Source organism: Palaemon carinicauda, chromosome 10 (genome assembly GCF_036898095.1).
Source record: "Palaemon carinicauda isolate YSFRI2023 chromosome 10, ASM3689809v2, whole genome shotgun sequence".
Classification (NCBI taxonomy): Eukaryota; Metazoa; Arthropoda; class Malacostraca; order Decapoda; family Palaemonidae; genus Palaemon; species Palaemon carinicauda.
This window is the reverse complement of record NC_090734.1, coordinates 71698628-71714715: the sequence shown is the minus strand read 5'-3', so window position 1 is coordinate 71714715 and position 16088 is coordinate 71698628.

The following is a 16088-nucleotide window of genomic DNA, read 5'->3' as shown; positions in this document are numbered from 1 at the left end:
CATTTCCCTGCAGGGGGCAGGAAGCCCTAACATTGTTCCATGCTTAGTGGTGATGACGTATAATGGTATCGTCATATATTTCTGTGGTTTTGGATGACCATATAGAAGCTAACCTAAGGTTGAGGCACTTATACAAACCCACAGATACAGTACTTTCAAGTAATTCTTTGGTAAGCTTCCATTAGGACGACATGGCTTGAGCCCAAAAAACGGATTTTGAAGCAAAGCGAAAAATCTATTTTTGGGTGAGATGGCCATGTCGTCCTGATGGACCCACCCTCCTTTCTAAGAAAAGGATTATATAACAATCCCCACCCGAAAATACTCTATCAGTAGCACCATGCTTAATTGCTACAAGGAATGGGTAGCCATATTGGATCCTGTAATAGTACGGGAAGGGGATCCACTGGGTAACCTTGATGACGGCTCCCCTTTAATTTCGGACCTCTTCCCCCTCAGAGCAAAAACTCTACTCGGGGTGAAGATTGCCATGTGTCGTATCAAGAAATACGTTCCCTGATATCATGCGATATATTTAAAAAAAATTTTAAGGATGCTCGTGCCAGGAGTTATAATTCTGGAGACCTATGGTCAATTCTATGGGAGTTTCACTGTAGCCAAATATCCCTTAGAAAGCTGCCAATAGGAAGCTGCCATCAGGACGACATGGCCATCTCACCCAAAGATAGATTTTTCGCTTTGCTTCAAAATCCGTTTTGTACCTTCTAATAACAAATTAGGAATGCTTTTAGCTGTTTTCTCAGACATAATTAATACATTGGCTGCTGTGTCAACTTGCATCAAAATTGGTTTACCATTTATGATTACTTCTACCATGATATGTTTGCATTTTTATTGACAGAATTTATGCGAAACGCAAAATCCGTTTCTGACTTATCCTGATTATCATGAACATTTTCCGCATTATTCTCTTGACCAATAGTATGAACTGTAGCATTTATTTTCTTTGCGTACTGTTTAGGGAATCTACAAACAGTTGCAAAATGACCCATCTTTCTACAATTCTGGCATGTTTGTCCAGTAGCAGGGCATTTCTTTGCTTTGTATGCAAGATGATCAGTTTTACCACACCTATAACACATGGGGTTTTCCTGTTGTTTCTGTGTATAGGGCTGATTCTGATGACTAGGCTTTGACATATTCCTTCTCTGATTCTCATTTTTTTTCCACTTGGAACCCATTGTACTAATTTTAGTTTTCCATTCTATTGCTTGTAGAACTACCTATTATGTTACTTTACCTATTTGATGTTTCTAAAGCTCTGCCTGTTATCAATACCTTTTCTAATGTTAAATCTTTATCTTGCAATAATTTCTTTCTTAGCTCTTGTGATGTGCAATGTGCAATAACTTGATCTATGATAACATTTTCTAACTCTAGAAATTCACATGAAACAGCTAAATTCTTTAGTCTAGTCACAAATGCATCTAAACTTTCACTTTATTTCTGATATGCCTGTGCTGTAAATTGATACCTGTAAATTATTGACCTGAGGAGCAAAATATGTGGTAAGAGCCTTAATTGCAGCTTCACTTGTGTCATCTGTAGGCTGCAATGTCTTAAACACTTCCCGAACTTCTCTACCTGCTGTATGAAGTAATAATGCCTTCTTTTGGGCATCCTTCATATTCCCTAATGCTTGTAAATAAATCTTAAATTCCTCACACCACTGTTGCCATCGTGTTGCAACAGAATTGGGTTCAGCTGTGATGCTAAATCGTTCAGGATGTTCAATGTCAAAAGGCATTTTGAATTCTTACCTGGATTAGGTTAGGCTACTGTTCTAGAGTCACCTTGTAACTTCCTACCTTTTTTGTATCCCACCCAACTTTAAAATTCGATTTGTTTTCTTGTTTTGTTTGCTTGTGTTTGATGAAATTCTTCTGGTCGACTGCATGGGGAATTCTCATTGGGCTTTTTCTTCTGCTTCTCTATGATCTCTGCGTGTATTCGTCATCCGGTTGTCGCCAATTTTATGGGTCATTTTGCAACTGTTTGTAGATTCCCTAAACAGTACGCAAAGAAAATAAATGCTACAGTTCATACTATTGGTCAAGAGAATAATGCGGAAAATGTTCATGATAATCAGGATAAGTCAGAAACGGATTTTGCGTTTCGCATAAATTCTGTCAATAAAAATGCAAACATATCATGGTAGAAGTAATCATACATGGTAAACCAATTTTGATGGAAGTTGAAACAGCAGCCGATGTATCAATTATGTCTGAGAAAACAGCTAAAAGCATTCCTAATTTGTTATTAGAATGTACAAAACGGATTTTGAAGCAAAGCGAAAAATCTATCTTTGGGTGAGATGGCCATGTCGTCCTGATGGCAGCTTCCTATTGGCAGCTTTCTAAGGGATATTTGGCTACAGTGAAACTCCCATAGAATTGACCATAGGTCTCCAGAATTATAACTCCTGGCACGAGCATCCTTAAAATTTTTCTTAAATATATCGCATGATATCAGGGAACGTATTTCTTGATACGACACATGGCAATCTTCACCCCGAGTAGAGTTTTTGCTCTGAGGGGGAAGAGGGGCGAAATTGAAGGGGAGCCGTCATCAAGGTTACCCAGTGGATCTCCTTCCCGTACTATTACAGGATCCAATATGGCTACCCATTCCTTGTAGCAATTAAGCATGGTGCTACTGATAGAGTATTTTCGGGTGGGGATTGTTATATAATCCTTTTCTTAGAAAGGAGGGTGGGTCCATCAGGACGACATGGCCATCTCACCCAAAAATAGATTTTTCGCTTTGCTTCAAAATCCGTTTTTTTGGGCTCAAGCCATGTCGTCCTAATGGAAGCTTACCAAAGAATTACTTGAAAGTACTGTATCTGTGGGTTTGTATAAGTGCCTCAACCTTAGGTTAGCTTCTATATGGTCATCCAATACCACAGAAATATATGACGATACCGTTATACGTCATCACCACTAAGCATGGAACAATGTTAGGGCTTCCTGCCCCCTGCAGGGAAATGTTGTATTCGACAGTAGAAGCAACAAGGTTTGTATCTATATAGGAACAAATATAATTATCATTCAGATCTTTTGCACATATATATAAGTACCCTCAAGCATGAACTTTACTTAGGAAAATAAGTAAAAAGCGACGTCTAATTTTATTTAACTACATTTGGGGCGAATAAGACACAAATACACATTATACATTTATTGAATAGACAACTTGAATGTAGCAAATGGTGTATTAAAAAGTAGCAATAGAATTATACAACCAACATATAAAAGATAAATATATTTTCTACCTGAAAGGGAAGAAAAGTCATTAACCACTCGAAATCAGTTGAAAAATTATTAAGATAATTTCACTGTAAATGTTGGATAGTTATCAACACTGCATACAAGTGTACACATGGCACTGGTGTCATTGGTATAATTCTGCACCTATAAAGAACAGTCCTAGTGTCACCAGGATGACACTTAATAAGAAGGGTATTGCACTGAAAGGTGTCAACACCTTTTCACCCAAACTGACAGCCCCAAACAGTTTACTGTTCATCGCAGCACTAGACGACAGGTTTCACAACACTACCTGCCGCCACCACAAAATGTTTTAAGGCGTGCACTTGCTTCGCATAATGTTTATAGAAGACTCTGGAGGATTTCCAACCAGTGTATGAGCGGAGTCGCTCAAAGTCCATATACTAAAAAAAGTTCAGTGAGGAAGCAATCTTTCTCGGATCATGACCTGCGGGTGTACTATCAGGATCCGCTCTGCGAATGAAGTAGGTGAGCTTCGCCCTCAGTTGTTTCAGGGATAAGTTTGATCCTGAGGTTTGGCCTTTGAAGAGCTGTCCTCCCCTGAAGTCTGAAGTTCTTCGAAGATAGACCTTTAGACACTCTACTGGACATAGAGAGACATCTTCCTTCAGAGGGCAGACTCTCCAGGGACCCCACCTTTTGGTGGGTAGCTCGTTTTTGGCGAGAAAAGTAGGATCAGGAAAGAGATTCAGTTCTCCCACTTCTGTGAACTGAACATGGCCCTCGTCTCTTGATAGGGCTACTATTTCACTACCTCTAGCCCCTGAGGCTATAGCGAACAGGAATATCACTTTTTGTGTTAGATCCTTTAAAGAGCAATCTTCATTGTTCAAGGTTGAAGCATAATGTAAGACTTTGTACAGACACCATGTAATGGGCTTCGGAGGGGCTGCTGGTTTAAGTCTAGTGCATGCCCTCGGAATCTTGTTGAAGATTTCGTTCGCCAGGTCCACCTGGAAGCTGTATAGAAGAGGTTTAGTCAAAGCTGACTTACACGTAGTTATCGTGGTGGCAGCCAAGCCTTGTTCGTGAAGGTGGATGAAGAAGGGCAGACAGAAGTCTACTTAGATTTCTTTCGGCTTTTTTGCTTTAACAAAAGTAACCCACTTCTTCCAAGACGATTCGTATTGTCTTCTGGTCGACTTTGACTTGTATTCTTCTAGGAAGTCTATACTGTCTTTCGAGATCCCAAATCTTTTCTTGACTGCTAAGGCGAGAAAATCATGAGATGAAGGTTTTGAGTTCTCTGTGATGAAGCGAAGACAGTCAACTTCTGAACTAATTGGGATAGAGCTGGGTTCGGTAGAAGGACCATCCTCAGCTTCAGTTCCATCACCAGAGGAACCAATTGCTCTTAGGCCACTTGGGGACCACTACTGCTGCAGTTCCCTTGAAGGGTCTCAGCTTGTTGAGGACCTTCAGCAGGAGATTCGTTGGAGGGAACAGGTAGATATGGGTCCATCTGTTCCAATCGAGGGACATGGCGTCCGTCACCTCTACCAGAGGGTCCTCGGATGGGGCTACGTATCGAGGTAGTTTCTTGTTGTCGCTCGTCGCGAAGTGGTCAATATGCAGTTCTGGGACTTTTTCCAAGATAAAGGAGAATGAGACTGCGTCCAGGGACCATTCTGACTCTATCGGCTTTAGCCTGGATAGAGCGTCCACAGTCACATTGCGGAACCCATGTAGGTGAACTGCCGATAAGTGCCATCACTTCTTTTTCACTAAACGGAAGATGGCTAACATCACATGGTTGATGTGGGGCGATCTCGAGCCTTGTCGGTTCAGACGTCTCACTATCACTTCGCTGTCCAATACCAGCCTGATGTGAGGGGATAATTTCTTCAGCGTCAATAGGACTGCCATGGCCTCCAGAATATTGATGTGAAAGGTCTTGAACAGGGATGACCAGGTCCCTTTGGCTTTCCTTTGATGGGAGTGACCTCCCCATCCTTCCGTCGAGGCATCCATGTGGATGGTCACTGATGGGGGAGGTGGTTGTAAGGGAACAGTCCTTGTTAGGCTCTTGACCTTCGACCACGGATTGAGAAGTGATCATAGTAAGGTCGGTACCGGTCTCTGTAGATCTCTTCGAGCGTTTGATGCGTATCTTCTCCAGACTCCTGACGCATCGTTCAGCTGTGCTCTTAGCACTGGGTCTGTTACTGCTGCAAACTGGAGAGAGCCCAGTACTCTTTCCTGTTGGCGTCTTGAGATCCTGTTGGATTTCAGTAGTCTCTTAACAGAACCCGCGATCTCTCTCCTCTTCTTTGGTGGAATGGAGAGGCGGTGTGACTTTAAGTTCTAATGGATTCCCATCCATTGAAACTCCTGAGCTGGAGAGAGGTGAGACTTCTTGTAGTTGATCTTGAATCCCAGATGTTCCAGGAATTGGATCACTTTCTTGGATGCTTGCAGACAAGCAGTCTTGGATGCTGTCCACACCAGCCAGTCGTCCAGGTATGCTGCTACCTGAACGTTGTGACGGGCCGAGAGAAGGTTGTGACTCAAAGGCAGGTTGAAAGCAACTGAGTTAATTTATTTTAGAACACTCTCCTTTATATACAAAACCTCAAGGCAACAGGAAATTTCATGTTAGAAAAACAGACAATGTTACAGAGGAGAAACGCAGACATGTTTATTCTGGTTCTTTTTAGTGCGAGGGAAGAGCGAAGATACAAGCATAATATATACAAAATGAATTATGTACGATCGTGTGACACACGGTTGGTACATGGCTCCCCCCTTAAAAATGACATACTGTACATGTTAAATAGGGCGCCCTGATCTAGAGGCGAACTGTAGGCGGGTCATCTGGCAGGAGATAAGCAGGTTTTAGACGATCAATGGAGACCCAGTCTTCTTTGCCAGGAATGTTTAGTAGGAATCCTTTCGGACTGCATCGGATCACAAGGAGAGGGCCCGTGTAAGGGGGCGTTAGCGGTGGCTTGCTAGTGTCGTTGGGCAGGAAGACGTGCGTTGCAGAGGGCAAGTCTGTTGGTATGTGATGCTTCGCTGGGGGCTTGTAAGTCTGGCGGCATGGAGTAAATTTTCCCACAACGTGACGTATGCGCTGGAGATCGTCAGAGGAAATTGTAGAATGAAAAAATTCGGCATTTCAGCTGCCGAGACGTCGAGGGCGTCTTTAGGAGTGATCCTTAGTCCCAGGAGGACCCAGGGAAGCTTAGTAAACCAGTTGCAATCCTTGCAGAGGGACATCAAAGGTGCTTTGAGGGTGCAATGAAAACGTTCAACCATTCCATTGGCAGCAGGGTTGTAGGCCGTTGTCTGATGTAGGTTGATTCCCAGGAGATTCGCTAATGATGTCCACAATTGAGAGGTGAAAGTGGTTCCCCTGTCAGAAGTAATATGCTCAGGGATACCAAATCTTGCAATCCAATCAGAGAGTAAGGCAGATGTACATGAGGCCGTCGTTGCAGTTTTCATGGGAATGCCTTCAGGCCAACGAGTGGAGCGGTCGATGACGGTAAACAGGTAACGATGTCGTTGTGATTTGGGTAGGGGGCCTACAACGTCAACGTGAATGTGTGCGAAACAACGTTGAGGTTGAGGAAAGGTGCCCACTCCTGAATCCATGTGTCGATGTACTTTGGAAGTTTGGCAAGAAGTACAGGCGCGCACCCAATCCTTAGCATCCTTAGAAATGCCGTGCCAAATGAACTTTGGCTTCAGCAGCTATGCAGTAGAACGGCACGAGGGATGTGAAAGGCCGTGAATGAAATCAAACACCTGCCGGCGCATGGGAGCAGGAATCCAAAGTCGCGGTCTACCAGTACTGATGTCACAGAGGAGGGTGGTGTTGGAGTCTTCGAGGGGGAAGTCTTCCCAATGGAGGGACGTGCATGATGTCCTACATGCTTGATACTCTGGATCCTGTCGTTGGGTTTTAGCTAGGGCGTTGTAATCCAATCCCAGTTGAACGGCAGCCAACGTGTTTCTTGACAGGGCATCGGCAACGGGATTCATTTTCCCAGGGACGTATTGAAGGGTGCAATTGTATTCAGCCACGGCGGAGAGATGTTGGCGTTGCCGGGCAGACCAGGCATCAGACTGTCGAGTAAAGGCGTGCACCAGAGGCATGTCGTCTGTGCGAATAACGAAGGGCGTACCTTCTAAGAAATGGCGAAAGTGACAGACTGCCAAGTGCACCGCCAGCAATTCTCGATCAAAGGCAGAATAACCCGATTCTGCCTTGGACAGTTTTCTGCTGAAGAAGGCCAATGGGCGGGGCGAGCCGTTGACCACCTGCTCGAGTACTGTACCAATAGTGATGTCGCTGGCATTGGTGGAGAGAAGGAGAGGGGCATGTGGGATAGGAAAAGTGAGAGCCGCAGCAGTTGATAGGGCCTTCTTTGCATTGCAGAAGGCTGCTTCTTGAAGGGGACCCCACTTCAGGTCCTTTGTCTTGCCCTTGAGGTAGGCGTAGAGGGGAGCAAGAGTGGCGGCAATGGCTGGCAGAAAACGCTGATAATAGTTGATCATGCCCAAGAATTCCTGCAGAGCTTTGACGGTCGAGGGCCCGGGGAAGTTCTGAACGGCTGCTACCTTTTCAGGGAGGGGATGGACTCCCTCAAGAGTGATGCGGTGCCCTAAGAGCGACACTTCGTTGGCGCACCAAAGATACACTTGTCGTACTGGACTACAAGGCCGTTTTGTACCGCCAGCAATTCTCGATCAAAGGCAGAATAACCCGATTCTGCCTTGGACAGTTTTCTGCTGAAGAAGGCCAATGGGCGGGGCGAGCCGTTGACCACCTGCTCGAGTACTGTACCAATAGTGATGTCGCTGGCATTGGTGGAGAGAAGGAGAGGGGCATGTGGGATAGGAAAAGTGAGAGCCGCAGCAGTTGATAGGGCCTTCTTTGCATTGCAGAAGGCTGCTTCTTGAAGGGGACCCCACTTCAGGTCCTTTGTCTTGCCCTTGAGGTAGGCGTAGAGGGGAGCAAGAGTGGCGGCAATGGCTGGCAGAAAACGGTGATAATAGTTGATCATGCCCAAGAATTCCTGCAGAGCTTTGACGGTCGAGGGCGCGGGGAAGTTCTGAACGGCTGCTACCTTCTCAGGGAGGGGATGGACTCCCTCAAGAGTGATGCGGTGCCCTAAGAGCGACACTTCGTTGGCGCACCAAAGATACACTTGTCGTACTGGACTACAAGGCCGTTTTGTTGCAGGCGGTCGAGCATGATGCGCATAACATAACATACACAGAAGGGGAGGTCCCCTAAGATGCCATCCATGAGATGTTGAAACGTGGCCCCAGCATTACGAAGGCCAAAACAGGAGTAATTGAAGGTGTGTGTACTAAATGGAGTGGTGATGGCGGTCTTAGGATGTCTTCTGGGTTCATAGGTACCTGATAATACCCCTTCAGGAGGTCGAGCGTAGAGAAAACCTTCACTTTGTGCAGGTATGAGGTCACGTCGGCAATGTTTGAGAGGGGATAGTGATCCGGTTCTGTTTGCATGTTCAAGCGCCTGTAATCCCCGCACGGACGAAGGGAGCCGTCTTTTTCTTCAGAACGATGTGTAAGGGTGACGACCATGGGCTGGAGGCCTTTTGGCAAAGGCCCATTTCCTCCATTTCGGTGAACGTCTGTTTGGCGGATGCCAATCGTTCCGGTGCCAGATGTCTGAATTTTGCGAAGACTGGGGGTCCTATCGTCTTGATATAGTGATAAATACCGTTTCTGGCAGGAACCATGGGCGTTTGGCGAAGTTCTGGACGGAAAACTTCCGGGTACGCCATGAGGAGGTGGGCGTAGGCATCCGTGGGTGCGCTGATGTGGAGAGCGAGGTCAGATGGGGCGGGTTGAAGAGGTGTCGACAAGTACGAGTCTGCGTTGACCAATCGTCGGTGGGCGACATCGACCAGAAGGTGGAAATGAGAGAGGAAATCCGCACCGAGGATTGGCAATGTGACGTCAGCAACGAGAAACTTCCAATTGAATTTACCATTTCCGAAGGATAATGTGAGGTTCTCGTAACCATAGGTGGGTATTGCAGATCCGTTGGCAGCTACCAAGCGGACGTCGGCAGATGTAGACAGACTGCGTCGTGTCCTGAAGAGTTCCCTTGGCAAAATAGAACGACAAGCACCCGTGTCTACCAAAAATCGCACGCCCGTTCCTGCATCATATAAAAAGAAAAGATTAGAAACAGGGAGGCCACCGCCACGAGCGATGGCCTTCTTACACGGCTTTTGGCCACTGACAATCCTCGGCACATTTCTTTGCGGTTGCCCCGAATCTGAAGTGGTAGTAGCAAAACTGCGGCGGATGGGAGGTAGTAAGTGGCTGTAGAAGTCGTTTGTTGGGGCGCGAGCGATTGGTGGGTGGTGGGTGGCTTTGTCGCCGCTTCGGCACATCACAGGGTAGGCGTGTGTGTCCTACGGCATTCATGTCAGCTTTGGTTGACGTTGAATTGGCATCCTCTTCATCAGGGGTGGAGGCGTTGGTGGAGGTCTTGAAGTGGCTGTCCATGAGGGCGTCGACTATGGTCATCAAGTCCTTTATGGGTAAACTATCGACATCGGGTATGGCAGCGTGTATAGGTCCGGGTAAACGGCGTATCCAAAGGGCATGAAGTAGGTTCACCTCATGAGGAGAGCCGTCTGCGGCAGGTTGAAGGCGAGCGATACTGGTCTTTGCTCTGAGGGCAAGTGAAGCCCTTTGGTCCCCCAACGGTTGTTGCGAGAGCTGAAAAAGCTTTGCTATATGGGCGGCTGGCAACGGCGAGTACTGCTGCAGAAGGTATGTTTTGAGGGCGTCATACGCTATTGGGGTGTCTCCTTGTTCACAAAGCCAGTCGGATATTTCTGGGAAGGTGTCCTCGGGTATCGCCGCAAGAACATAATCTGCTTTGGTGGTTGAGCGAGTCACGCCCTTGATGCGAAACTGGACTTCTGCGCACTGAAACCAAGCAAACGCCTCTCCGCTGGCGAAAGATGAAAGTTTCAATGGGGCAGCCGTAGCGCCAAATTCCGTAGAGTCCGCCATAGTACCAATGATGGAGGGGCGAGGGGAGTGGGGGTGGAAGGCGGTGGGAGCGAGTCGACTTCTTGGGTCACCGATGTGACGGGCCAAGAGAAGGTTGTGACTCAAAGGCAGGTTGAAAGCAACTGAGTTAATTTATTATAGATCATTCCCATTTATATACAAAACCTCAAGGCAACAGGAAATTTCATGTTCGTAAAACAGACAATGTTACAGAGGAGAAAAGCAGACATGTTTATTCTGGTTCTTTTTAGTGCGAGGGAAGAGCGAAGATACAAGCATAATATATACAAAATGAATTATGTACGATCGTGTGACACAATTGTACTACGTCTTCTAGGCGTAGTTGTTGTACGACTGCCTCCGCAAGTTTCATGAAGATCCTTAGGGCTATGTTTAGTCTGAAGGGCATGGCTCTGAAGACATACTTTGTCTTCTGTAACTTGAATCCTAGGTAGGAGGAGAGGGGGCGGCTGACTGGAAGGTGCCAGTAAGAATCTGCCAGGTCTATTGAGACTGTGTACGCCCCTTTCGGTAACAGGGTCCTGATGTGTTGAAGGGTTAACATCCGGAACTTGTTGTTCTCGATGAATTTGTTGAGTGGCGACAAGTCTAGAATGACTCTGAGTTTGTCCGAGTCCTTCTTGAGAACACAGAACAGCCTTCCCTGGAATTTGATGGACTTTGCTTTCCTTATAATCTTCTTGTTCAAGAGTTCTAAGGTATATTCTCCCAGTAAGGGGGTGGAGTGTTGGAAGAACTGAGGAAATGAAGGTGGAGATCTGTTCCATTTCCATCCTAGTCCATTTTTAATTAGGCTCTGGGCCCAGGGATCGAAGGTCCAACGATCCCGAAAGTGTTGGAGTCTCCCTCCTACCTGAAGCATCTCATCGCTTAGATGGTCCTGAGTGCTTGCCACCCTGACCGCATCCTTCACTGCCTCGTGAGGGGTTTCTTGAGGAGCCCCGTCGAGATCCTCTTCCTTTCGGACGAAAGGTAGTGGTGTGCCTCTCAAAGCCTGGGTTGAAGGCTGGTGACTGGGCTACCAGCTGCTGAGGCACCATTTGGAAGGTGTTCTGAGGTTGAGCGAACACTTGGGGCATCGCGGTCATGGTGACTGTGGGATGGGGCTGAGCAGGCCGAGAAGGTAGTCGTGGCTTCTTTGTCTTCCTCTTGGGTTGGGGACCAGCATCCGGGGAAAACTGCCTCTTTGAGGAGATGCCCCACTTTTGGAGAAGGTTCCTATTCTCTGTGGTGGCTTTCTCTACTACCTCTTGGACCACTTCCTTTGGGAAGAGGTCCTTACCCCAGATACAGGAAGAAATCAGCTTCCTGGGTTCGTGTCTCACCGTTGCACTGGCAAACACGAACTCCCTACAGGCCCTCCTGGCCTTCACAAAGGCATACAGGTCCTTGGTGAGGGTGGCCATGTGCATCTTGGCCAGAACTGTGTACATATCTGGGGTGCTGGCATTGCCTGCACACATCTCCATGCAGTTCTGGAGGAAAAGGGAGGTGGCTAGCCTCTCCTTTGTCTCTTGATCCCTTCGCAAGAGAAAGTCCGATAGCTTCGGTAGGTTCCCGCTGAACTGCTGTCCTGTGATATCTGCGTCAAGCTTCGCTACTGAGAAGGTTAGGTGGACCTCCTTCCATTCCTTCTCATCTGTGGGTAAGGCCAGAGACAAAGGCCTACACTCCTCTAGTGCAGGGCATGGTTTGCCGGTCTCACCAGCCTTGAGGATGCTCAGAAAAGCCTTCGATGGGAAGGGGAAGGCTCTCGAAGGAGCAAGAAAGGTAGAGTGTTTCTTGCTTAGTGCAGAAACTCGCGAATTAGTGTATCCTGCCTTCTTCAGGCTACTCGTCAAGAGAGCCTGTGTCTTGTCATGGCCGAATACCATGACCTCCTTTGGTTCCGTCTCTTCTCTCGACGCTGGCTCACTCTTCAGCCAGATGAAGCACTCCGGGTAAGCGTTCAAGTTAGGCCAAAACTCAATGTCGTCCAAGTGGACGGCTCCCAACTTCTCCGAGATGTAGAGTTTGCCGTTAGTTATTGGCATAAACTCCGCATACCTCCAGGGATTGGTCTCAGAGCAGGATAGCAGGTCCTTCACTCTGGGTTGCTTGTAAGAGCCTCGGGAGGTGACGATCCGAGTCGCTTCACAGAACTCTCTCATGATCTTTTCTTTCAAATCTACATTCTCCCTACGTAGATTTTCCATTAGGGTGGTAATGTGGGCCAAAACTGTATGACCCATCGCGTCTAATGGAGGGGTAGGAGCCGAAGACGTAGACGGTGTCGGCTCTACTGCCGGCACAGGCAGAAGGGGCTCCTCTGCTTCTGTCGAGCCGTAGTCCTCATCTCCTCCGGGTGGTAGAGTAGACTCTTCTTCAGGATCGTCTCGAAGAAGATCCTTCTCCGTGTCCATGAACTCTTCAGACATCCTTTCCTCCTAGTGGATGTCCATGCCTTGCAAGGCTTCACTGACATCAGCCTCGACTGCGATCTGGACGCAGGGAGGCCCAGGTCGTGCCTGGGGTACGATGGCATCAGCTGTTGCTTTCGGGAACAGCAAGCTTCTCATCCTATTGTTGGGGAGGTACGGTCCAGGAGAGTTCTTTTAGAACCCTTGTACCCATTTCCGAAGCTTCTCACATGCTGCATCCCTCGACTCCGTCGACTTGGGGTGGCCAAAACCTCGGTCACCAAGGCCGAGCAGATGTTACAGTCCTTGGGGTCCCAATACCTCAAGGTTTCAGTTGTCACTACGCAGGCGGCATGAGATCTGCACATATTGTGACCACAAAAGTTCCTACTTTTGTGGTTACAGTACATCACCTTACATTTCAGTTTCTGGCCCTCCTGTAAAGAGAGGAAATTGAAATGAGTATGCGGTAATTTATCACACTTGATAAATTAATGTAATCTCATGCAAGAAAATTTTGGTATTATCTTAACCAATATAGCTTAGTATAGTAAGCTACAAAGGAAATAGGGAAGACACATACTTGTGCCTCCTGTCCAGCCAATTGCTGTGACCTCCCTCAATATTTATATTTAGAATTTCCTTATTAAGGGAAAACTAGAGTGGGAGGGTTCTAACTTCTAGAGTTAGAATTAGTGTATACTAGCACTAACCCTTTCATAAAAGAGTATTAATATTGTAGGGTAAAATTATATGATCTGATGACTATGGTTCATCAGGGTATTGAAGGAATACTTCACTTCAATATTATGATTGGTCTCAACAATGGACTGTGAAAGGATACACAGAGTATGTTGGAAAATATAAACTACTGTATAATATATAATATAGTTTTTTGCCTGCAGTATGTACTATACTGCAGAAATACTGGCTACTGTATAAGCATATACTGTAGTTCAGCCGGCATGTTGCTAGGCTAGTACCTGGCGACACCGGTCCAGCCGGCATGCAGCCAGCTAGGTTAGTACCTGACGGCATTAGCCAACAGAGAAAGAGAGAGCATGGAGAGAAGGGCTACCTTATTATAGTACAATAAATAAGGGTGTAGGCACTACTGTCCCTACTGCCTTCTTCCAGAATGAGGGTTCAAATGGAAGGGGGGAATGAATCATTCTAGCTTCCATCCAGCCATAAGATCTGTTGCCGGCCACTGCCGGTTCCAGGGATGTGGATGGCAGTCCAAGGGAGGACTGAAGAACACTAAAAGACATTAGGGTCTCCCACCGGCAGCCATCATGGCCGGCACAACCTTTCACGGAGCCTTGCGTTCGTAGGGGGAAGGTCAGAGCGGCTATCAAGCCGCCTATGTAGGAGCCTGGCCGGCACCACAGCCCACCCGGCAAGCGGGGAGATTGTAGGACACCAGCCAAAGACACGCGATGACTAGGCTATCGCTAAAGGACAGAGCGGGGCAGGGAAAGGGTCTTGTGTGTTGTGTCGAGAGAAGGCGGCAGGATTGCCGGCCATTTCCAGTCACAAATAAGAAACATCGTTTCAATATTGGCGCCGTCCTGGGCGGCAGAAGAATATCTATTCTTCAGCTCAGGACCTTGCCGAAACAAGACTTGTCTTCTAGACCGCAAGGGAGAAGGTGGCGGCATTGTACTACCATTTCGGACGCGGGCTAGGGAAGCTAGGCTTCTTATGCCTGCAACTATAAGCCGGCAGGGGAGTGACTACTCCCCTGGCAGCCGAGTTGTCGGCATAAAGACTGAGTGCTCTGAGTTACTGTCGTAAAACCAAGCCGGGATACTTGCCGGCAAGGGGGAAGACAGAAAACACTAGCCTAGTCGAGCCGGAGTATACTACTCTATGGCAAGACCAAGATAGGCTTGTCGCCTAATGGCGACACTCAGAGGGAAGGAAGGGTTTACCCTTAATTCTCTAAAAGAGACGAGTATTGAATTATATAAATATTTCTAGGAGATATACTATCTCCTGTTGAATTGATAAAATGATGAGCGAGGGTAAACGGGGATAATGTACGAAAGTATACTAAAGCGCGTAGGCTAGGTTAGCCTAGCACGGGGCGAGATCTCGGCTACGCTATATCACCGAGACTCTAATATATACGAACGTTACATTTAAGGAAGAGGAAATATACGTGCATGATTTTATCTTCACTAGTATAATTTTGCCTAAATAGCTATAATTCATTATAGCTAAATACCGGGAACGTCGTTCTACTGACTAAATAAGGCAGGTATGGTGAATGACAGCTTCCAAAATGGCGCCTCCGGTTACCGGCTATGCTCCGATAAACACATCTAAATTATGTTAATTTAACTATGAGAAGGGACCTAAAAATTATACACAGGAAAGATTGAATACTCAACTTTCCAGAGGCAGAAGATGCTGGAGAATGCATGATTAAATCCTCGAAAATAGAGATCTAGAACACTAGAGCAAGCGGGAGTACACCGTGTGTAATTCGCTACAGACCAAGGAATGGGTAGCCATATTGGATCCTGTAATAGTACAGGAAGGGGATCAACTGGGTAACCTTGATGACGGCTCCCCTTCAATTTCGCCACTCTTCCCCCTCAGAGCGAAAACTCTATTCGGGGTGAAGATTTCCATGTGTCATATCAAGAAATACGTCGCCTGATGTTATGCGATATCCTTAAGAAAAATTTTAAGGATACTCGCGCCAGGAGTTATAATTCTGGAGACCTATGGTTAATTCTCTGGGAGTATCACTGTAGCCAAATATCCCTTAGAAAGCTGCTAAGAGTAAGCTTCCATCTGGACGACATGGCTTGAGCCCAAAAATAGAGTTTTGAAAGGTTATAATGGTTTTGATATTCAGGTAATAGGGGCTTCGAACGTAGAAGTACAGCGCAAAGAACAGAAATTAGAGAGAATGCCATTAACAGTAGTAAAAGGTAAAGCACAAACTTTGCTAGGTTTGGATTGGCTACAGTATTTGAAATTAGATTGGCATAGTATTTTGAAGGTTACAGGTAGACAAGATGTACACAAAAATGAAATGTCTGTGGATAATATCATATCAGAGTTTCAAGACGTATTTGAAGATAAAGTGGGTACAGTAAAGAATGCAAAGGCAATTTTAGTTTTGAAACCTAACAGTGCTCCTAGATTTTGTGCTCCCAGAACATTACCGTATGCATTGAAAAGTGCAGTTGAAACAGAAATCAGCAGATTAGAAAATGAAGGTTCATGGAAAAAGGTTACATATTCAGATTGGGCTACTCCATTAGTGCCTATTGTGAAGGAAAATGGTCAGGTTAGGTTATGTGGAGATTACAAAGTAACGAATCCA